This window comes from Nicotiana sylvestris, chromosome 2, assembly GCF_000393655.2.
Source record: "Nicotiana sylvestris chromosome 2, ASM39365v2, whole genome shotgun sequence".
NCBI classification, from domain to species: domain Eukaryota; kingdom Viridiplantae; phylum Streptophyta; class Magnoliopsida; order Solanales; family Solanaceae; genus Nicotiana; species Nicotiana sylvestris.
In genome coordinates, this window is record NC_091058.1 from 162,962,060 (window position 1) to 162,987,893 (window position 25,834).

The 25,834-nt window shown below is 37.4% G+C and overlaps 1 long non-coding RNA gene across 1 annotated transcript; it reads left to right on the forward strand.

Moving 5' to 3' along the window:
• The first annotated feature begins 3,400 nt into the window (after positions 1 to 3,400).
• Positions 3,401 to 8,762, forward strand: LOC104242135 (uncharacterized). The gene is made up of 5 exons (XR_714912.2): positions 3,401 to 3,729; positions 5,444 to 5,536; positions 5,617 to 5,716; positions 6,607 to 6,931; positions 8,561 to 8,762. It is a non-coding gene; the product is annotated as an uncharacterized lncRNA (long non-coding RNA).
• The last annotated feature ends 17,072 nt before the right edge of the window (positions 8,763 to 25,834 follow it).

The window sequence follows — 25,834 nt, forward strand, 5'->3', positions numbered from 1 at the left end:
CTACTATCGATTTAGGGTTACACTATTCAAGTGTAAATGGGTTGACACAACTAGGGATATGGGGTTTAGAAAGGATGCATAGGGATTTTCTTCGGTTAATTTTTCACAATTGATTCACATTGGTGATCGTGAAGAGCATGATCCATATATTGAAGCTTCACAAGCTCAAATGGTATATTATGTGGATGATGAGGTGAATAAAGGATGGAGTATTGTTGTTCACTTGAAACCAAGAGACTTGCATGAAATGGGAGAAGGAGAGAATGAAGTTCCTGAGAATGAGCCATTTCCGGTGCAAGACTTAGATCAATTCTTTGATGATGTGAATGATCTAATTTTGAGTCGGGAGGATGAAATTGATGAAGTATTAGGTGAATGCAATATTGAAAATGAGATTGGGGAAGATGAACATATTTGAAGAGCCACTGCCAACCCATTTTTAGTCTAAGAAACCAAATTATATCTATGCTTATAGTTGATCAACAATATTGAAAATTCCTTGGTTTTTTTGCTTTGGCATTATAAATTGTTGACTTTTTCAGCTATTATGAATTGATAGAGTTGTATCTGTTGTTACTTTTATTGGTCAGTTATTGTGTATCAGCACTTGTTATTATTGTTGCATCTATTTGATATTATTGTATAAGTTACAACCATGGTTGGATTTATCATATTTAATGCTTTTTTCCCCATTTTGTAGGTGGTGTCACTGTAGATCTGTTTTTTTTAATCTGCACTGTTTAGCTTGAGCTTGGGATTGTTGGTTCTTGGTCCTGCGTGTGTGTATTTGGTCCCTGAAGATTACCCTTGGCAAATTGGAGTGCAGGTTGTGGTTGCTCTGCTTTCTGTTGTTGGTGGATCTGCTGCTTTTGGAGCCCTTAAATCTTGTTTCCAATTTGCAGAAACTAAAGTGAAATGTAAGCTGCTAAATACCATCTCTGTTAGACAGAAAGTTTTCTGATAGTATAAATGTTCTTTGGTCAGTCTTGAATTTTAATTTCTGTGATAGATTGGGATGTGCACATGCAATTGATTACTGTAACCTTGAAATTTTAGTTACTCAACCTTGTAACGTAGGAGACACATTGTCTTTCTAGTTGAGCATTAAGTCACTATAAAGAAACGTGACCATCTGCAGTTTTCAACTAAACAATATAAAACTATTATCTGGGACATCATTTTGTCACCCTCTATTTATATATTCTTGTTTAATGAATTACTCTTGTTTTATATATAATCATTTTCTATAAAAGCCAAGTTTCCTTTCGAACCAATTTCCTATGTTATAATATATATTCTATATAGCTCCAGGCATTTGATATAATTTGTTAGTATTACCTTGTTGATTGGAAGAGGGGTTAGTAGACAAGAGGGGTTGCTCTGGTGGTAATCAACCTCCACTTCCAACCAAGAGGTTGTGAGTTTGCCTCTCCCCAAGAGCAAGACGGGAAGTTCTTGGAGGGAAGGATGCCGGGGGTCTATTTGGAAACAGTCTCTCTACCCCAAGGTAGGGGTAATGTCGTACACACTACCCTCCCCAGACCCCACTAAATGGGATTATACTGGATTGTTGTTGTTGCTGTTGTTGCACCTTGTTGATTGGTGGTAGTTGTGGTTGGTGCAAGATGGCTGGGTTTGTGCACCATATAATCTCTGCTTTGTGTCTAATTGAGTTTACTGGTTGATGTTTTGTCCCTCAACACCAATGGGTTTTTCATTTTCCTGACATGGAGTTTGATGTTGATAGTTTTCATGTAAGGTATAGTAAACTGAAGCTTTCTGAACCTGCTGACTGAGTACTCCTTTGTTTAATTCATCTTTACTTGAAAAATTGAACATGGTGCTACTTTCCTGACATGGAGTTTGATGTTGATATTACTCATTTGCTATGTTTGCATATGAACTTGGTTGTTACTTTGTTCAACCATCTATATATGTAGAGATGCCGAAGCAAAATCTGGTGAAAAATCTGTTCAAATCAATCAGAGGGAGCTCTTTACTTGCTCCAGAGCAGTCATCACATGCTCAGTCTTAGGCTCAAGCTTCATATTCATCTTCTGATCAAGACTCTTTACGTCATACATAACCCATCATTCCATCTTCATCAACTAATAGAGTCTCATCACAAAATGGCATTCCAGCTTCATCAATTAATAGAGTCTCCTCACAGATTCGCATTCCAGCTTCATCAACTAACAGTCTCGTCACAGAATGGCATTCCAGATTCATCAACTAATACAGTCTCGTCACAGAATGGCATTCCATCTTCATCATCTGATGGAGTCACTTCAAAACCAATTATACGTAGACGAGTTACAGATGACTCGGAGCCTCGTGATTGGATTGTCGATGTTATAGGTACATATAAATTATAAATGATTTTGTTTTCCTCGATTAATATTTTTATATGTTCTTTATTTTGTTGCAGATGAACGTCAAGTGATAAAATCTATTAGGTTGAAGGTCCAGGATGTCCATTACTTGGAGAATGGATCGCGTATAATTGTAAAATGTGATGAGTTTGCTCAACCTATTGGAAAATCAGCCGGCCTTCTTGCAGGATTTTTGGGGCAGCTTGCTACAAATCCTCGATACTTTCCTATTGGCTTCGAGAGTTGGGCATCCATGCCTAAACCTTTTGTGAACCGTGCTTTTAATGATTTCGTAATGGTAATGCCTTTTAATTCTTTTGCTTAGTTTGTATGTTATAGTTCTGTCAGCAGTAAACTAACATATATTATTTTGTGAAGTCTCGGTTTTCCTTTACGAGTGATCCGCAAAAGGTAAAAGGTTGGATTAACAATTCACTTAACAAAAAGTGGAAGGAATTAAGACTTAAACTAGCTCATGAGGCTGAGGATCCATTGTTGAGTAAAGAGGATATCATCAAGAATGTTCCAGAAGGCATTCCCATGGATCAATGAGCATTGTGAACACCTAATTTTTTACCACACCCAAATTCTATTCTATTTTAGTGTAAATATTTTCTTTTATTTTATTTCCTTTTGTATAGAGAAAATAAAAATTTACAAAATATATATATATGATTTCTTTTAATTAGAATTTTAATAAGTAAGCTATGTTATCTTTTCCTAGTATTATTTAAATTTTATGCAAAATATTTAATTTTTCTCTTACTTTTCTTTGTCTAAAAGAAGTGGGTCCATATTTTTGTTTATGTATTTTACTTTTACTTTTTTTTATTAAAAGAAGTAAATAAAGTAACATTACTTTTAATTAAAAAAAAAAAGAGAAACCCTAGCTAGGCCTATCAGCCCTTATCCCTAAAAAAAACCCTTCTCCATCACAGTCATTTTACCCCACAATACTCTCACGTTTGAATCCCACTCCCTAACGTCACAATGCACACACACATGATCTCCCCCACCCCTCACGTTTTGTTGCCTCACTCTTCACACACATTCCATATATGCACACATTCACATAAAGGAGGGGACAGATTTTTAAAAGAAAAAACTTGGAACAAAAAAAAACGATATTTAGTGCAAACTAAAAGAGGGAAAACGAGTGGGAAAACGCTTGGAAACATCATAAAATAGCAAGCACTCACGAATATATCGGAGTTCTCGATCGGGTCTGCGGTTTTCCGTCAAGCTTCTTTTGTGGTTAGCGATCTTCGACTTCTTGTTGCTTCTTCGTTCGATTGAAACTGTTGCGACGTTCGAGTTGTATTTGCGGATATTCCTTGTATTATTGAAAGAAAAATAGGTCAGTCTGGATTCTCATTTTAGTAATATTCGTTGTGAATTTTCCATGGTTTAAAGGTCTGAGTTGTATGTAGTGATATGGTATTTTTTATTATAGTTTATCCATCTCAAATTTGAGAGTTCATGTCCAGATCTCATTGATGCCTTTTACTGCACTCCTCTCGTGTGTTTACTTTTATTTCTTATATCTTTGCTTAAATTAATGTTATATAAAATTCTGTTAAAGAAGAAGCAAATGTTTGCTTTTGGCCGGTTTCGTAAACTAAAGAAATCAATGATGAGAATTTTGTACCATTTTTTTCTGCAACTGAGCATATTTAGGTCCACATGCTTAATTAGAATTGTAGGCTCGAAGATAATTTAAAAGATTACAAAGTTGCTATGTCTTCTACCTGTGAAGGTAAAATTTATTTGGTTTCATAAGTCTCATACTGTTTGTGGCGTCAACCATAGAAGAATAAATATGGTGTAATAAGCTTCATTGTATAGTTATTGAATTGCATGACATTTTGGTCTTGTATAGCTACTGTTGAGAAAGAAGAAACTAATTTTTTTTAATTGGTTAAGTACATTAAATTAAATATTGGGTATTAGTTTTATATAATATTTTAGGTCAGTAGTTAGTTTATTCTCTATGTCACATAGTATATTTGTTTGGGATTTTTTCTTATATTTCATTAAGTATTAACGTGATACTAGTTGGAGTATTTAGCTTTATTGATAAATAAATATAAAACATTGTTTGAATATGACTGAGATGGGAGTTGGGAATAAGAATATTTTTATTGCTTTTGTTATATTGTCTTCATTCTCGTTTAATTGCCAAATTCGCTAGGACAAGTAAGTAACAATTTTATTTTGTTTTATAACTTAGTGGTATAATCGACCTGATAAATAATTTAGCAAAAGGATTTCATATTTTTTTTTATAACCTTATATCGCTATATTATAGCATCACTATAATCTCAAAGTAAAAAAAAAAAAAAAAATATTTGTAGTTTGCTTTAGGCGCGATTATAAATAAATTATCGTGATTATGTACATGTTCGCGTGACATAGTTATGATTTCCCAAATTAAAGGCAAAGTATGCGTTTGCGCAACTTTGACAAAACATTCTTAAAAAATAATAAAGTATTATTAATTGTGTACACGTATGCGTGACATGATTCCTGACACACTAGGCAAAATGAATACACGTACGCGTGATTCTTTTCAAGATAATTCTATAATTTCAAATAATCAAGCAATTAAAAGCAGTTTGAGGCAAAAGTGCATAAATTTCTCTAGAGCATAAAATAAAATATCCAGAATTAGTTAAGCCAAGTATAATTATTAAAGCGACCGTGCTAGAACCACAGAACTCGGGAGTGCCTAACACCTTCTCTCGGGTTAACAGAATTCCTTACCCGGTCTTCTGGTTTCGTGGACTTTAAACAGAGTTAAATTTCCTCCATTTGGGATTCAAAATAAATCGGTGACTTGAGACACCATAAATTATCCCAAGTGGCGACTCTGAAATAAATAAATAATCTCATTTCGATTAATATCACTTAAATTGGAAAAAACTCCTTTCTTTCCTCCCTTCGGGAAAAAGGAGGTGTGACAGACATTGTTCTTTTTCTTTTTCTTCTTCTTCTTGTTTCACTACTTGTCTCTGCTGCTGCTGCTTCTCTGCCACTGATGTGACTTCTTTTTTTCCCGTTTTAACTCGTAGGCGCTTTGCTTGAGAAATCAACGGATTCGAGGACAACAAACACTTACCCATACTAGTGGTGCTATAAGTTTGGCTAGAAGAAGGGCTTTGATGGTATTTTAATACGACGTACTTACTGTCGCTTTAATGTGACAAGATTTATTTAGTTTAATTTTGCTTTTTAAAACTTTTAGAAGAAAACAGGGAAAAGAAGTTGATCGCGGCAAAGTGTGGACTGAGACTCATAAGAGGAAAGATGGGAGTTATATGAATGATCAAGCTAGGGAGATTGGGGTAAGTGTCTATCACTTTTTTCTGCATTCCATTTTCTGATCATGTTAGTTCTGCTAAGTAATATCAATAGAAAGTCAAGAAATGTGCAGATGAAAAAGAAAGATCTTGTTCTAAAGTTGGTTTTGTCCATATTTTGCAGTAAATTAACAATGATGATTTGCAGTAAATCCTTTTTTTTTAACCTATAATTGAACTGAAATACTCATATTTTACATTAAGTAGCTGCTCTAAATTCTGGAAAAGAGTTTATATCATCTATCTCCTTCATTATGAATACCGAGACTCTATAATCAAGGATGCACCTTTAGCCGAATGTTCTGATGTTTGCACGGAAATTAATCTGCTTCAACATGTTCTGGTGCTTCTATTGAACATAATGTTGTGTTTGTGCAGAGGCCTGAATCTGTATATAGTTTAATCCTAGGGCTGTTACTCCTTCATTATGATGTTATGCAATTGTAACGATTTCAGATCTGAAGAAAGGTCACCATGATAGGAGTGTTTTCGATGAAGACTTCATTTGTGATCTGTATCTATTGAAGCACACATTGTCTGGAGAAAATTCCCTCCTTTGAGCAAAACCCTCATTCTTAAGATTTTTATTTTGTTGACTGTCTATATCTTAAGTGAGTTTCTCAACATTAGTAACTATTTGCTTACTCAATTTGACAAGATGGGTTTAGATTAAGGTTTCCTATCATGTTAAAGGCTTTTTCATACATCATGCATCCAATATGATTTTTAGTTGAAATTTTTTGTGGAGTTTCCATACACTATCTGGTTGATTGAATGAAATGAAGTTATTGTTGATACAAGTACTTCCAGCACTCCAGAATCTACCCATTGACTCGATCCTTAGCTTTTGTAATTATATTTTGTCTCTCGTGTAGGAAAGAATTGAAGAAATTCGAAGACAAAGACCAAAAACTCGGGCAGAAATTTCCCCGAATGACGTGCTTGGTATAGTCTTCGGTCCAGAGCACCCTGGCCGTGTTCGAGGCTTAGGCATGGGTGCAATTCCAACTGTATAATTCAAGCAAACATCAAGACGAGGCGGTGGTTCTTATATGGGCGCAGCTAGCACTAGTGCTCCACCTCCACAATGGGTGCAAGAGATGGCAAATATGAGATCACAATTAAATGTGCTAACAAGCTTATTTCAAATGAAAATAGGAAATATCCCCGAGGAGTTTGCTCACTTCGACTCCTTCACAGGTAAATCTTCTCTTTATTTTTTCTTGGTCTATCAAGAAAAGTTCAAGGGGGTCTAGTGATACTTTCTTCAGTTTTCACTGCAAGTTTAGCTAATGCATTGTCATATGAAGAGGCACTTCAGCAATCAACTACTAGTACTTCAACTGCTGATTTTGATACAAATGCCTTTGTTGAAATTGTGACAAATGAAACTTGTTTAACAATAGCATTACTCAGGATAATTGTTCTCTGATGGTATATACTTCGTTGTATCTTCTGAGTTGTTAGTTAGAAATTGGTGTATTTAGCACCAGGGTAATGACATTATGCGCAATAAGGGAGACCAATTGTTCATGTATTATCTATTGTTCTGGTGATTGTACTGTATTTGTTTGGAATATAATTGCTGCACTGCACTTATGTCAATGAAATCAACATCAAGCTCCCTAAATAAGCTGCATTGAGTCATTTTATAAACAGGAAGTTAAGATGAAAAGGATACTTGTTCCTGGATTTGAATTAGTTAACAATTTCAAGGAAACATTTGCTTTTCAAGAGTAGCTATAGGAGATCATATAATTGTTCTCTAGACATCAGTGACCCTACTTGCTGGCATCTCATCTTGCACCAATCTATATTTTTAGTCCTAAAAGTATCCATTAAACAGCTATATCATTTTCGACGTTGATGTTCTGTACCTTGAGATTCTAAAACCTGGGCTAGTTTCAAATTATCTAGGAGATCCATCAAATAAGATTGGACATCAATGTGGCTGCCTTGTGCAAGTGTTCCGGATATAACACCGAAATTGTGACTACTCTGTGATGCTTTTAACTGTCTTTCCAAGCCTTAGAATTCTTCCTTCACAGTTTTAGGCATAACCAGATCTAACTTCTTGTAGGAACCTAAACTTTTGGATAGAAATGTTGCTTAGAAAAGTGGATTGAAGGTGTGTATGAGTCTAATAAGTTGTTTTATTTCATAAATTACTTTCTTTGTGGATAAGTAGATAATCCATTTGTTAACTTGCTTGTATTTCCTCAATATATTGCAACAGTGTAACAATTTCACTTTGAATATCTTTATTACATATATATTTGCTTTTTCAACTTATTTGCTTGAATCCATTGTCTGTGCTCAAGTATAAGAGAAGATGTATTTGCTGAAAATATGTAAAAACAATATCATACTGGCTATATAAAGAGAATCCTTTAGTGGTTTGCTTCAAGAATGTATAACATGGTAAGTTGCAGGTGGCTTCTTAGTATATTTGGTTGATGGTCAACATAGCAGTGATTGTATATGAAGTATATTTTCCTATTTCAAATCAACCTAATTTAACTGTAAGTTTGTAACATAGGTTGGGAACTTTATCCCATTTCAAATCAACCTAAATTCCGCTGTTATTTCCACTCTTCCAACCCCTATACTTTTTATTGTAATTGTACCGTAGCTATCTTTTTCATCTGTTTATTATCTTCAATATTACTTGGTTGAGCAAAAGTTCTATTGAATTTTTTGGTGTCTCAAGCCTCAATGTTGTTTCAGCCACTTCTTCAATTGTGACCTTATATTGTTTCGCCCATTTCAAAGAATTAGAATCTTGGTTCCTCCAATTTCAATGTTATGTTATGCATGCACCCAATCTAGGAGATGGCGTTGGAGATGGCATTGGAGATGGCGTTCCGTCACCAACTAGGCTTAGAAGATCCTTTGACGGAAGTAACTATGAAAATGGAGCAAACAACAATTAGTAATCATTGTTAGGATGAACTGTATTTTTTTGTGTTGTAACTATTGAGTAACTCCCTTACCTCTATGCACCATAAACTTGAATCTTGGATCATGTGGATTTTGGGTATGTTTTAATGATGAATATTTTGCTTATATAAGTCTCAACTATAATTTATGTAAATTATTATGATGGGTGCTTGATAACATATTATGGTGGATTTTGTGCAGTAGAAATTAAAGGATAAAGGATTGAAAAATTAACATTAAAAGATTACAATTATGGCAGTATAAAATGGCTAAAATTTGAAAGGGAGAGGACAACAATTACGGCAGTTCCAAACCGCCACAATAAGCAAAGTAAACAACTGTACTTAAAAATGCATATTGTGGCGGTTTTATCTGTATATTGCGGCGGTTAGACGAAAACGGCCGTAGTACACCTTTTTGCGGAAGCGATTATGGGGGGTGAGTAGGACGCCATTAATAACAATTGCGGCGGTTCTGAACCGCCACTATAAGCAAATGGAACCGCCGCAATTACCCCAATTTTTTGTAGTGTTTGTTCCATTTACTATGCAAGTAGAACACTAAATGAGGCTGAATTATGCCACAACAGAAAAGGATTTACTGATAATAGTATTTGCATTTGATAAGTATTTGATGTCACGATCCAACTCCCACAATAGGCCGTGATGACACCATTAGGCATGCCAACAATAAAATCAATACGTCAATAGTAATTTCAAAATGCATTTCGAAAAAATTAAAGATATAGAGTGAAAGCTCGTTTGTTTTCATAAAAAGTATAGATGTTATTATTTTAATACTCGAATTTTGCCGAAATATATACAACCACGAGATGATTTGCAAAAAAACAAAAAACCTAAACCCGAAACCTCACGCTCTCTCCTCTCTCCCCACACCTCTCTCCCAGGCGACATGGAATGAACTAGGCAGCCATGGCTGCCAACGCTTCTCCCCAGCTCCAAGCTGTGGGAGACCTCCTAAACCTATCAATTTTGCTTCATTAATTGCCAATAAGCATGACGCAAAACCCTTAGCCAAAACTGCATTGAAACCAATCCAATATGTTCATGAAGAACCTACGATTCAATTCACTTTCAAGGAACTGGAGGATTTCGCCATTGAAGAGGGACTTCACCAAGCTGTTTTGATGAAGTTATCATATGGTTCTACAGATTTTAAAATATTGAAGGAAATTCTGCCGCAACAACTGGGTGTCAAAGGTAGGTGGTTGATTGGTTTGCACGCACATCGTCATCTGCTCTTATGCTTCGATTTGTTTGAGGACTACGCGGCTGTTCTTTCATTATCAGTAAGTTATGTTCAATACAATGGTCAGCAACATCAGTTTAGAACCTTCCCTAGGTCAAAATGGTTCAATCCAAAGGAACAAACTTCTAAAGCATTGGTCTGGATTTCTTTCCCAGATTTGTCGCCAAAATTGTTTGCAAAACAACCTCTACTGTCAATTGCTTCAGCTTTTGGGAAGCCTATCACAATTGATAAAGCAACTCAGGAACGAACAAGACCTAGCACTACCAAGCGTGTTTGGTTACATTATTTGGACGAGGCAACTGGAAAGCTCATAGAGAATTATCAAGAGTGTATCATTGATAACCCTCCCTCATATTATACTGTGTGCAAGCATCAGGGACATGATGAATTTAATTGTCGTCTAATCACAAAGAATTCTAGTAATAAGATTCAAAAAGAGAATAAAGTTGCGACGGAGATCGAGGCAGGGAGTAAGGATCGATTTCTAGGTGATTTGAGGAAATTATTGGATGCTAAAAAATTGCAGCAGGTTGCTGAAGTACAGGGGTTTGAATCTGCAAAAAATTAATGGTGACAATCTCCAGGTTTTTATCAAGGATCAGGTGGTATCAAGGCTCTAAATACAACAGCTGTTGCTAATGTTCTTAATGTTACAATTCCTATAGAAACAACTTTGGTTAGGGTGTCTTAGGATTTAGCTGTAGCTGGGCATAAGCATAAAGACCATGAACAAGCTATGAATGATGCTGGAAAGAGTTTGCAACAATTTGATTGTGATGCTTCATCAAAAACTGGACAAATCAGTTCTCCATACAGTGGAAAACAGCAGCAACTTTCAGAAAATATAGGTGCTCAATTTAATGTTCCAAAGGATATTGTTCCATTGGGTGCTTGCAAGGAAGCTAAAACAACATTGCGTATCTCCAATCCAGAAGTAGCTAAAATTATAAAGGACACACAACATGCCATGATGTCGAATAATCCAGTGACAAAGCCTTTCATGGTCACTCTAAACATATCGGTGCAAAATGTTCCTTCACAGATAATGGAATCGTTTGGCGAGCAAGAAGGTGATTCTGGGCAACAACTGATGTCAACAGGAAATACTCAGCAAGTAGAAAAAGGTATGGTCTCAATATCTCAAGCAAACAACACAAATAAGATGAATGTTACTAGGGAGCAACAAGCTGTGACGAGTGAAGTTTCGTGTAATCGTAAGACTTGGGCTGATGAAGTAGAAGAGGGTGAAGAATATGGTTTTGATAACACTCAAGATGATAGTATTGAGGTTTTTGTACCATCTAGGCAGCGGTAAATTGCAGCAGTTGGCTTAAAAGATAATCCTAATGCTAAGGCTCTATCTACTGGAAAGATGGCAAGTACAAGTTCACCTATTGCAAGGTACAATTTGACTCCTACAAATATACTCCAAGCTCTTGTTTCTCATGAAATGGATACTTTAAAATTTCTTGATAATCCGGGTAAGGCAGTAGCTACTACCTCCAAGTCCATTGGAGTAGTGGCCAAGAGGCATGAACATAGGGCCCTAACATCAGGGTATAATCCTACTGATGCTTTTGGTATTGATATGGGTAAAGGTTTCTATGAGTAAGGAGGAGAGGAGGAACTACTAGATGCTTGTTTTAATAATGTAGCTAGGGATGGAGATCTCTCAACTAGCCATGTATGAAGTGGATCCAACAAAAACAAGAAGAAGGCACGTGAGAGACAACATAGTTGGGATGGCAAGTAGAGCTCTCAATATGGGCGGGGCCGGGCTAGCCCAGCCTAGCCCACATGGGCTTTAGCAATTTACGGGCTGGGCTGGGCTAGCCCACCATTTTGATGGGCCTTATAATGGTCAGCCCACCCCAGCCCTATGTGGGTGTGGGCCCCACGAGCCGTCCCATTATTTTTTAAAATATAATTTTTTATTTTTCTTTAAGTTCTAATCTAAAAAAGATAAATATTTAAAAGTTAAAAAAAAATCTTATTGGAAAAATTTCACAAAACTTAATAACTTTTATGATGTTCCAATATATCACAATAAACACTAAAAAAATAAAGGACAAAACTATATTTTATTCACTAAAAGTCAAACTCAAATCAAACTATTCAAAAGAAGGCCTTATATTTTATTCGCTTGTGAGAAGGTTGTCTTTACATCTTTACTTTCATCTACATCTACAATTCGTATGCAATATTAATTAGTTAAATATTTAGAATAATTAAATTTTTAAAACTGATTAACGTTGTAAGACTTTGATTTTTTAATATGATGAGCTTAATAAACTTTAAGCTTGGGATATTCTTCATGTTATTTTTTGTGTCATATACTTTTTATATTTTATATATTTTAAATACGTATTTTTATTCGGGTAGAGGTAAGGTCTGCGTACATATTACCCTCCCCAGACCCCACTTGTGGGATTACACTGTGTTGTTGTTGTTGTTGTTATTGTTGTAAATACGTATTTTTATTAGGCTCACGGCCCGACCCGACCCAGCCTCACTCAAGCCTCACGGGCCACGGGCTTACTCGGGCCGGGCTTAAAAGCCTCTTTTTTAAATAGGCTCTACAAATTCTAGCCCATCCCTGCTAAATTACGGGTTGAGTTGGGCTGGCCCAACGGGCCAAACACATATTGACGGCTCTAATGGCAAGGTCACAAAAGAGGTTATCATTAGGCAACTTCCAATGAGAGTTACAAAGAAAAAAGGGGCTGCCCCTACCACCTCCACAAGGTCCAATAGATCAAATAGAAATAATGAAGTTTAAAGAATTATTGAAGATAGTTGAAGAGGAAGACAATGAGCTACAAATTGAAGAAATCACAATATTGAAGAAAAAGGGGCAAGACTCTAATTTCAATATTATTTTGCTATATCATTTTTTAAGCATTATATCATATGTAATATCATCACAGAGTGTGCTATAAACTATGTGATGATCATAGAGTACTTAGTTTTCTCTAGTTCTTATTTTTTACAAGCTCGCTAGTAGACGAGGTTGTTTATATTTCAATAGGAATTGTAAGGTAAGGTCTAGCTCAGTAAGTGTTGTTATCCTTTCTTTGCCTCTGGGAATGTATCCAAATGGCTATGAGATCACTTGCCCTCGTGAGGCTTTGCCATCATGAGGGACATCATGAGGCGTCGGAGGCGCAAAGGAATGATCATCTTACCAAGGCAATAGAGGCTATTGTAGTTTTTTCCCCCTTACTTGTACTTTTCCTTTGTGCTTCTTTTGTTATTAATAAAACTAGCTACTAGGAAGCCCGCTTAGCGCTATATTTTGTTAAAAAAGAGATATAACCATGAGCAAAAATCTAAATCCTCAAAACACAGCGTCACAAGTGCATGAGTATTTACGAAGGAGTACAATACTAATACAATATTTGTCCGGAATATAAAATAGACACGATAAAATAAATCAATATGATAGAGACTATGTGTGCTGTGAATCGTAACATAGAATGCAACTCACCATAAAGTCCCCTCAACAGTTGCGACTATGCGCCAATATGACCACCAAATGAAGGTGACTGAGTACCTACATAATTAGTGCAGAAGTGTAGCATGAGTTTGTAAATCAATGCGTACCTAGTAAGTATCTAGCCTAACCCTTAAGAAGTAGTGATGAGGGGCCGACATCGATACTTACTAGTGGTCTAATAAATCAAGTATAACGAAATTAAACAGATATGAAGTATAGCAGGTAAAAACAACAAAAAAAATATAAGTGCATAATACGATCCTCAACAGAAGAATAAACATGAAGTCCTCGATAACCGGATACTACTTTGAATAGGATACATAATGGTCAACACCAGATAAACTATCACATCTCAAGTAATGAAACTAACGAGTATACTAACTTCTTCTCCAATTTTACACACGATTCAGCCGAGGTGAGTTGCCCGATCCCATAAGAGTAATGGCACAATTTCCTATCGTGACGTACGGCCCGATCCCGTAATAGTTCCACTAAGGCATTCAAACCAATCCCATAATCGTGTACATTGTAGAGGATCAACCAAAACGAACCATAAATGTATTTCATAATACTGCCGAGGCGAACTGCCCGATCCCATAACGATATTGCTGAGGCGTTTAGCGCTATCCCATAGGAATAGTGAAGACTTTGACAGGCCACTGGCCCCACTCACGAATATATGTGTGAGTTATGAAATTTAATAGACTTTCAGACAATTTCGTACAACACAGGATAAATCCGTAAACGAGAAGTGTAAGCTCCACGACTAACCAAGTAGCTCGTCAAGTATTTAAGGTAGCAAGGTTCGACACTCTATACAAGTCCAGTCTCAGGCTGAATATGTTAATTAAAGCATGTAAGCAGGCAAGGATAACTCAAATAATACATTTAAAGCATGGTGTGAGTCCAAGTCTACCCGGACCTAATAAGGAATTGTAGCATACACACGGACACACATCACCTCATACATGCGTAGCTCCCACAACATGTAGCACATAAAAAATATAACATATATGGGGTAAATTCACACTCACCAGGTTAGACAGTAGACTTATCTTGCTTCGAAATTCAATAACCGACTCTAACGCCTCTCTATAACCTCAAACCTATGCCAAACAATACGAAGTTAGTGAAAGAATGTGCAAACCAATCAAAATATACTCAATGACTCGTAATTAAATCAACTATAAACAATTTCCAACTCTACACAAAAATTCAACAAAGTCAACCCCAAGACTCACGTGCCTAGATTCCGAAAATTCTTGAAGATAAGCATTATCCATAGTGCAACGAACTCAAATATATAATTTATATCCAATTTCATTGTCAAAATTCAAAAAAAAAAACACTTATAGGTTTTCTTCTAAAATACCATAATTTCTACCAATTTTTATATTAAAATCTATATATAATCCATGTATTTAACTCACAATGAGTAGGAATTACTTACCTTTTGATATGCGGAAAAAATGGTCTTCAAGAATCACCACAAATCGCCCTACATGTGCTCCAAGAACTTAAAGTGAAGAAATAAACTCAAAATCCCAAAATTGGATGTTTAATACACCTATCAGACCTCCTTCTTTATGATCGCTATCACGGTTAAAAATAGTTCTAGCATCATTTTATTCATCGTGATTGCGGCCAAGAAGCGACGTGATCGCGATGTGCAAATTTTGTTTTCCTCTTCATAGTCACCCTTCAGCATAATAGCCATAACGTTTTATACAAAATTCCAAATGATAGAGGGTTTGATTTCTAAAAACTAGATTCAAAGGGCTATAATTTTTATTTTTTGATTATCTCCAAATTCCTTATATATTGCACATAAAAGTTCCCAACGTCATATCGCTCATAGTAGAAATTTCTTGTATGTGATCGCGACCCTACCTTCTGTGATAGCGATTCACAAGGCCTGGAATGTATTTTTCTCTTCGTTATCATGGCACATACCTCCGCGATCGTGATTCACACCCCTGACATCAGTTAACAGCAGTTCAATAACACCTAAAAGTAGTCTGAAACCTCCCCCAAATTCACCTGAGGTCCAAGGAACCCCGTTCGAGTTTTTGGCAAAATCATCCTTGAACTAAAGCCCAAACTTAAAGTACATCCCTGTGATGCCTTAATGAACAAAAAACATCCTTGTACTATTTAAATTGTTACAAAAATCATTTTTTCGTTAATTTTTGTCCAAAAAACTAATGGCAGAAACAAAAGTGCATACCAAGCACCTCTAAAGTTTCCAAAACTGCCCCTCCTGCCAATCATCTTCCACCTTCACCAAAAAGACAAACACTTCAAAAATAAAAGTTCACAAAACCAAACTACAGAATTGGAGATTAAACTCTAAAATACAACCAATCTCCACAAAACCTTTATATAATTTATAACTTTGGATCTACTCCTAATTCTGATTTTGGTTCAGTTGTTGGAAGACCAAAACAGTGATGTGACGGAGAAGATTTCTGGAGCTATCGCCCAGTTGAGTTACAATGAAGTAGATAGAGATGCTCTTGCAAATTCTGGGGCTATTCCGCAATTAGTAGATATGTTGCAGGACGAGTCCGAGGAAATGAGAGATAATGCTGCAGAAGCTTTTGTCAATTTCTAGAGGACCCATCACTGGGTGATAGAATACCAGTTGTGTCAAATAGTCCTTCATTCCAGAATATGCAAGAAAAGACTGACGCAAATTCGTGCTTCAGATGCTCATTTGGCTGCATCTCTTAGACATGTGAGCTTTGAGCAATTAACTATGGAGCATGCTCTTATCTGACTCATGATTCTGTTACATAGTGTTTCTTGAATGTGAGTATTATCTTAATAAAAGTATTATTTTATTGTTGCCCTATCTGAAACTTGTTGGAATAGTTCAAGTAAAGGTAAATAGAATTGATCTTGAAGCTAAAAGTATCACACAAAACGATCATTCATCACAAGATTTAAAGAAATTGTTAACAATGAACATATAACTAATTGGGATTGTTTATTCTACATCACAAATATATTACACTCCACGGTTACATTTATTCTTAATACAGCTTATTTTTCGTACTTTCTCTTCACTTGCTTTCATCAACAAACACCAAGCTGGCGTGGCCAACCTTCTTCCCGTAATATAACTTTGGATCTGCACCAAGCTGGATCTACAGTTTGGATCTACTCACTAATATAACTTTTATTTTTGAAGCCTTTGTCTTTTTTGGTGAAGGTGGAAGATGATTGGCAGGAGGGGCAGTTTTGGAAACTTTAGGGGTGCTTGGTATGCACGTTTTTTTCTGCCGTTAGTTTTTTTGACAAAAATTAATGGAAGGATGATTTTTGCAACCGTTTAAATAGTACAGTGATGTTTTTTGTTCATTAAGGAATCACATGGATGTACTTTAAGTTTAGGCTATAGTTCAAGGATGATATTTGCCAAAAACTCAACCCCGTTCAATCATTCTAACAAGTTTATATACCCTATGTAAACTTGTCCAAAGAATCAAAACGACATTCAAACGTTAAAACTTTCAAACGTTTAGCATCAAAATCTTCTCTTAACTTTCAAACGTTAAAACTTTGCCGAACGCATACGACCAAACATCACACACAAGTTCCAATCAACTAAATGAGCCTATACTAGGCTCTGGAAAACCTTCTGGAGTTCGATAACACCAAAGTTCACTCTAAGTCAAACTTTGCTAATTCAAACCTTGTAAAATGCAAACTTCTGATAATAAGGGCCAAATCACTCCTAGAGCATCCAATACTTAACCCAAAAATACGCCCAAGTACGAAACCACCATATGAACCTTCAAATCCTAATTCCGAGGTCATTTACTCAAAAGTCAAACATTGGTTAATTCTTTCAATTTAAGGTTTCTAAATTGAGAATGGTTCTTCCAAATCAACTCCGAATTTCTCGAAAATCAAAACCAACTACACGCGCAAGTCATAATACATAAATAGAAGTTACTCAAGGTCTCAATCCACCGAACGACATGCTGGAGCTCAAAACGACCGGTCAGATCGTTACATTCCCCCCCCACTAAAACATATGTTCGTCCTCGAACGTGCCAAGAATCGTTCCAAAATTGCTAAAATCACTATACAACTATTCGTGCACCAACCTGTGCCATCATAATCCATATGAGCACATTAGCTTAACCTAGACAGATTATCCTTCCTATAACCTTAGCCTACAAGCCTTAGAACCATGTCCCAACATTTACTATTCCTATAAGGTCCGATTTTGACATACCTACACTGTATCAATCTCAACAAGCTATACCAAAACATGATCATACACCCATGCTGTAATCGCACAATGCACCGCATAATTCATTTTCCCATGAGAACATCCTCAAACCACAATAGTTGTAAATTTACAAACCCGATGCCCATAATATACCTCAAGACCCATAAGAATCATGTTCCAAACCTCACAATACTGCAATGATGATAAAGATGTGAAGAAGCTCAAAACCACCTGTCAAAACAATAAATAATGGAGTTCCTCCGCTCAATAGGAACCATTGCTACTTTCTAAACTGAATAGTAACATTTACCTTCCAATATACATTATACAAAACTGTTTGCGCTGATTTCAGGTCCAACAACCTCGTCTCATCCAGTACAAGCTGCTTGGTTGACAAACCATATCAAAACCATCTAAAATCTCTTATGACATCATCAATGCACCAACAAGCCACAACTTGAATATTCATTAAGGAAAAGTAAACCCGAGTACAGAACTATCCTACCTATGTAACGAATAAAACAGCCAAGCAAATACTATGAACCTATCTCAAAGATTAGAAACAAAACACACAAAATAACTATAAGGAACCGTACCCAACATCTCACCATTATAGTGTGCAACCCGATCCATACGTGATATGCAGCATACAACCCGATTCAAACATCGTACTCTTGGATGCATGCCACTCGATCCACACAGAACAATCAATAAGGGAATACCCAACGAGCCAAAATGTTCATACTCATGTGACACACGCATATCAACTACAAGCATGCCAAGTGCATAAACATAACTCTGAGGAGATGAATAACACCATGCACTATAAAGGCCCAAGCACAACTAAGGTGCGATAAATAATTCAACATCTTGAGAACCATCTTGCGCATATAAGACCACAAGAAACACAGGATCACAACAACACATGTGAATAATGAAGCCGCCTCACAACCCACATGGTAGAAAAGAGTAACACATGAAATAAACGAGGACAGGAATAACATCCACCACGCTTAAAGACTCATCCATAAGCAATGTTATGCCGAATAAGAATATCTGATCTGGTGTAGAACATACATTTACATTAGGTCTACCCACATACCTCAAAGATGATTCCAATCATCCCAAAATAGGTCAATAACCTTCCAAAGATCCATAAAGACCCTATCCATGACACATACGATCAACTGTCAAATCAAGAACAAACTTCCTCAATTTGCTACCACCGAAATAGTGTATTTCTCAGACATAAACTCTCCAATTAGCAATAGTACCAGAATCTTCATACCTAATTTCAATCTCTACCACTTAAATGACTAACACGTCACACTTACACAATCGTCCCGTGGGAGATACTCCCACAACCTTCCGCACCAGGTAGCAAAATTTGTACTTCTATGTCTACCAACCTAACTATTACTGTAATGCAAATCAAGAATTTGTAAATCAATACACACTACCTCTTCTACAGAACATCATTCTTAGGCGACACTAAGGGAGTGTCACGACCCAAATCAGAGGGCCGTGATGGGCACCCGAGTACCAACGTAATGTATCTTTCTTATCATACCATCATGGATAAATGGGCTAGAAAGGACGTTATGAGATAATTAGAATAAAACTCGAGGGAATACTAGACATAGGATGGCGAAACATGATATACAAACTTATACATGTGACATACGGGCCTATAAGGCTGACATTATTATTTGACTCAAAACATAGGCCGACAAGGCCATACAAGTATCCATATACATGACATTTGTCTACAAGATTCTAAGAGTACTTAAACGTCATAAAGATCGGGTCAGGGCCTCGCCATACCAATCAAAATATGTCCAAATCATACTGACCAAATAGGCAACTTCAGAGCAAGTGGAGTGCACCAACACCTTCCGCTAAGCTGATAGCCTACTAGGAGGACAGTCAACATGTCTATCGGGACCTACGGGCATGAAACGCAGCATCCCAAACAAAAATGACGTCAATGTGAATAAAGTACCTAGTATGTAAGGAAGAAAAAAATAAATAAGAACAGTAATATAAAAGAGAGATAGATAAGATAAAACTTGTAACATCTGAGTGCCTCTGTAACGACCCGACCAGTTATTTTGAGCTCTAGCACATCATTCAGTGGTTTGAGGCCATGAGCAGCTTCACTTCAGGTATTATAATTTGAGCATATGGTCGGAATTGAATTCTGGGAAGTTCGGAGTTGATTTGGAAAGAGAATCCTCATTTCGGAAGCTTTAAGTTGGAAGAATTGGCTAAGATTGGATTTTTGAGTAAACAACTTCAGAATTGGGATTTGAATGTTCCAGCAGGGTCGTATGATGATTTTGGACTAGGGCGTATGTCCGAATCATATTTTGGAAGACCCGGGAGAGTTTTAGCGCCTATTGTGGAAGTTAGCATTTTGGAAGATATTTCATAAGTTTGGGTTGAAATGCATTTCAGTGTTATCGATGTCCGTTTGGAATTTCGAGTTTTGGAGTAGCTTTGTATGGTTATTCTAGAGTTGGGAGCACGATCGAAAGTGAATTCGGAGGTTCGTAGGTCATTTTGAAGTCATTTGGCTAAAGATACAAATTTGAAGGTTTTTGAGAAGTTTGACCAAGAGTTTGACTTTTTGATATCGAGGTCGGATTCCAATTCCGAAAGTTAAAATAGGACCGTAATGTCGAATATGACTTGTGTGCAAAATTTAAGGTCAATCGGATGTGATTTGTTTGGTTTAAACATCGAGAGTAGAAGTTTGAATATTTAGAGTTCATTAAGCTTGAATTGGAGTGCGATTCATGGTTTTAGCGTTGTTTGATATGATTTGAGGCCTCGAGCAAGTCCGCAATGTGTTTTGGGACTGGTTGGCATGATTGGTTGGGGTCCTGGGGGCCTCGGGTAGATTCCGAGTGGTTAACGGATCGAATTGGAACTTGAAGGATGAGCTGAAAGGGTCTGGTTGCTGGTGTAACAGCTTCTGCGGAGGGTTCACCGCTGAAGTGTCCCCGTAGAAGCGAGGAAGGGGACCACAAAAGCGGTCTGAAGTGAAGGAGTCAGAGGCCGCAAGTGCGAAGGAATTCCCCGACCTGCGTGATATATCGCATATGCGGTGGGTGCGGCGCAGAAGAGGTATTGGAACTGCACCTGCAGAACCGCAGAAGCAGTCAAGTGACCGCAGGTGCGGAAAGGGCTGGAGGCAGTGAGTGTTTTAAAAATCGGGATTTGGCCATTCTCTTTCATTTTTCTCTTGGCTTGGGCGATTCTTGGAGGGTTATAAGAGGGTGTTTTCATTATCAACGACAAGGTAAGCTATCCCCACCTATCTTGAGTTAAATACATTGATTATGTGCGGATTTGAGCATGAAAATTTGGTAAAAACTTGGGGTTTGAGGGGAAACCTTGAAAATTCGTATTCTTGGAATTTGACCAGAATATTGGATATGAAATTAAGAGAAAATCATATATTTGAGTTCGTGAGTTCATGGGTAAACTTTATCTTCGAAATTTTTTAGAATCCGGGCACGTGGGCCTAAGGTAAATTTTGTCAACTTTTCTATCGGGGTTAGAAATTATTATAAATTGGATTGTAATGAGTTATTGAGCATATATTAATGGATTTACATAATTATTGACTAGTTTTGGGAGCATTGTGCATCGATTCGAGTCTTTGGAAGAGCATGGAATGCGATTATGGATCTTCGAAGCGATGTGAATATCCTTTCTAAACTTGTAAGAGGGAATTGTCCCCGTAGGTGAGTTAATTGGTTATGTGCTCTTATTTGTGGGGGCTACGTACGCACGAGGTGACGAAGATCCGTGCGTAGCTACTATTATGCTATTGTCCGGGTAGTCTAGGACCTAAAAGCATGCTGTAATTGGAAATATTTGTAATCCTATCGACGATTTGAATTGCCTAAATTATGTCGAATTGGTAAATGAATTTCTAAAAGAATAAAAATTCATTTTTCTTAAATCGTTAAAAAAAGGAAAATTTGGACTTTCCTTGGATAGTTATTCCATAATGAAGTCTTGATTAACTGTTTTAAATATGTGATTCTATGTGTACCTACATCGCATGTATGATTCACGAGCAGGGTGTTTGTTTATTTCATGTTGACCGCGTCGCATATATGATTCGTGAGCGGGGTAATAGATGCATCTATGGTTCGGGCCGCTCGACCCTCGACAATGCACATTTTACATTTCTATTGGATCGGGTCGTACGACCTCGGCATGATTTGTGCATGCTTGTATTGCTTGCCTTGAAACTTATTGAAGTTCTTATTGCCCCTTCCCGGCTTGGGAATATGTGTAAAAATGATGAAAAAGGAAATTTGGAAATTTCGCATAAAAGAAAGAATTGTTTACATGTTTTACCCTATTGAATTACAAATCCTGTTTATATAAATCCTTGATTCATTTTTTATGGATGCATCATTATTGGACCACTAGTAAGTGTCGAAGTCGACCTCTCGTCTCTACTTCTTTGAGATTAGATGAGATACTCATTGGGTACACGTTTTTTCATACTCATACTACACTTGCTGTGCATTTTTGTTGCACAGGCACATGCATCACTAGTGGCCTGGCGGGCGTAGATTGATGCAGAGAGAGACTTAGGTGAGCTGCACTTTTCGAGACGACCCGCAGCCAGCAGAGTCTTTTCTAGATTATTGTATTTATTTTCTGTCCAATTTGTATTCCGAACAGTTGTTGTATTGTATTGCTTCCTAGAAATAGCTCATGCACTTGTGACACCGGGTTCTGGAATAGTTATGAGGTATTTTGTATTGACTTCTTGACAGGTATATTTAATTTGAACTGAGTATCTTTTACTGGTAAAATTGAAGGAAAATCATAGTTTTCAAAATTATTAAAATGAGAATTTAATTAAGTATCTTGGTTATCTTGCCTGACAGCGGTGTCCGGCGTCATCACGACCATTAGTGGATTTTGGGTCATGACAACATGGTATCAGAGCACTAGGTTCCCATAGGTCTCACGAGTCATAAGCAAGTCTAGTAGAGTCACACGGATCGGTACAGAGACGTCTATACTTATCTTTGGGAGGCTATAAGGCTGTTAGGAGTACTTCCCTTCTTGATTCCTTATCATGCGATTTGATTCCTTGAGGCTTATGCCCTTGTTTCCTTCCCACTCAATCTTACGCAACGCGAACCACTGGTTATAAGTCGAGAATTGAAGGATTGTAATGGCACTACAGATGTGGTGAGGGATGTTTCTGCCGATATTATTTATTGGGCTATTGTCGTTGCCTTGCGGGAGGATATCTTGTCATTTCAGCTCAGTAACAGTATTTCTGAGAACTTTGAGACTATGCATATATTGCTATAATTTCTCATGATTGGTTATCGGACAGTACTGACTTGATGGTAGGATACTTGCCTATGTTTTGGGGCGGTGAATAAGTTGAAAGGAAGTCTACTCAATACACGATTTGGATATCTGATATTTCATTTCCGGCGGAGGAAAAACAATTGGCCTATGAATGTCCAGATTTGGGGTGATGGAGAAATGAGACTTGGTAATTTCGAGCGTGGTGGAATTTTCATCTACGATGTAAGGGCGTCATCCTCGATTGTATGTGTTAAGTTCACCGGTGTTATGGTCTTCTGCAATTCGCCTTTGGGGTAAGATATTATGAAATAATATGGGAGAATGACTATCAGAGATCGCGGGTACGGTGGTTTAGGATTGAATCGGTTTTTCTAATGTTGACGACTCAAGAAAGATTTTTTCGGAAAGGTTTAAGGTTAGTAGCGATTTGAGGGTTCAAGTGCTGCGAAGATAGATTTTATTTAAGGCAACAACTGAGCAGCAAAGGATGAAAAAGGACATGTGGGGAGTTTCAGGTGGTGGTTAAAATTTCTAGAAGGCCAGTTATGAGAAGTAAAGGTCGAGTAGTCGATTAAAGGGGTGAGTTCCGCCAAAGAGGGAGAGTGGAGGAGTTGCGTGTGGGCTTTGTGGTAGGATGACTATGCACCTTAAGGAGAGTTTGGAATGATTTGGGAATTTTAGTGATTGGTGATTGGGGTCTATGGATTTAATTTGAAGTATGGGCTATTATGCGGCATGAGATTTGATATAACGGGAAGGAGCTGCTTGAAATGAAGAAGGATACAACATAACTTTAAATTGGAAGGATGTTGCCGCACATTTAATTGATGTCCACGAAGGGTGAATGGACTTGTACAGCTAGAGAGTGAGCTCGGACTCAGGATGGGTTATTGATGTCGTAGTGATTGTACCCCATGCAACAACGTTGGAAGATGCCGAGAAATGATTTCCACAGGTGGGTTATTCCCTGTGAGCAGGTTAGCAGTCGTGTGGTTGGCGAGGCTTCTGCAAAGAATTCTATTGGTTGTATAACAAAGATATCGGTCGTGCGAATGTGGTTGATGATTCAGAGTATAAAAGGGGTTTTACAATAAGATTCCAAGAATTTTGGCGGTTGATTGCGCAAGGTTAAGTCAATAAGAGATAAAGAATCCTGGTGAATTCCAGAGTGTAATAGTGGCTTCCAGCTAAGTGGGAGAGTCCCACCGCCTATGATTGGGTTGCATGGTCAACTACTTGCGAGGTTCCTGGTTATTAGCGTATTGATGGGTTATTTCAGCTACGGGAAAAGAACATAAGTGGTAATTTGAGCAAAAGAATTGTTAAAGGTATGCTTTGGTTGGCCTTATTGGCTCATGTTCAGACTTGGGGAAGGATTCAGGATTTATGCCTTGTATAGGTGCGGGTTTCAAGGGAAGTGATTCTGCCAGGTGCTTTATTGAGAGGGTATTCATGTGCTAGAAGATTCATGAAGTTGATTATATTCGGGGCCAAGTTAGAGTGGGTGGCTCTCAACAACGGCCCTAGTGGATTCAAAGGGGTAAAGTGTGGTGCCTAATTATTTCGAGCCTATGGGTACAGTTAAGAGGCAAGCTTTGTAGCATTTCCTATGATGTCCTATGATGTTTTGACTTGCAGTGTAGCATTTGGGGGTACGAAATGGTTCGTGGGATTTGAGACAACATGGTCTCGTGATTCAAGGTCTCTCGGGATGAGTGCGGATTGAGTGTGTTAGGTATTGAATGTAGTTATTATTAGTTCTAAGGCAATCAAGTATAAATTGGAAGAAGATAGATTGGTTAGCCATAGTTGAGTTGGCATATTGGTGGTAGTGATCAGTTCCTTCAGCGTGATCAAGTTATGCAAATGATTGTGACGGAACGTGTGAGGCTTGTCGGCCATCGTAATTGATGTTATTCAGAAGCATTCTACTGTTATGGCCTGTTATGTGGAGGAGGATCCCGTAAGGCGAATGGTGGATTAGACTACTACTTAGAGATTTGCATATTCTACAGTTATGAGAATTTACCTGTGTGTTACTATGGTTCTCCTGAAGTGAGTTAGGTGAAAAGTTTTTATATGATGAAGCGTCAACCTAATAGTGGTTCCTGAGTTATGATGAAAATCATGCTCTATCGCATATTGGCATGATGTGTGCAGTAAGTGGTATGGAAATTGGGGTAAGGATCAAGGTTGTAGTTCAGTGCTGATAAGGATGTCACGGGCTCGGATGAGCAGGAAGGGAGTTTTGATGTTTAAAGTAAGTTGGTATTGTCCTTAGTGTCACCTGAGATTGGTGATTTGTGAAAAAGGCTTTGCACCCTGGTTAAGGATTCTTGATCGCTTTTCAGCGTTAGTACGGTCGGTGGTTTGGATATACAGACCTGTTATCTGTTACGCAAGGTTGTGGGAGTGTGCCCCACGGGAAGGTTGTATAAGTATGGCATGTAGTCACTTGATTGATTGAAGAGTTAAACCAAGTATGAAGATTGTGGGGATGTCGTTGATTTAGGAATTGATGCCTGGAGGGCACTTGATTTTTTGGGATGTGGACTGTGGATGATTGCTCCGTTTATGATGGTTGTTTTTATGTGTTATGAGAGAAAGGGGAGTTATTATGGACATTTGAAAGGTTATTAGACTAGTTCAGTATAATCAGAATTAGCTTGAGGTCTGTGGATGGATCTAAATATGAATATGCGCTCTATATCAGGCCAGATGTGTTCATTTCAGCAATGCGCTCCTTATGGAAGAGTAGTCGGGGTACTATTTCGTCGTCAGCTATTTCATGTAA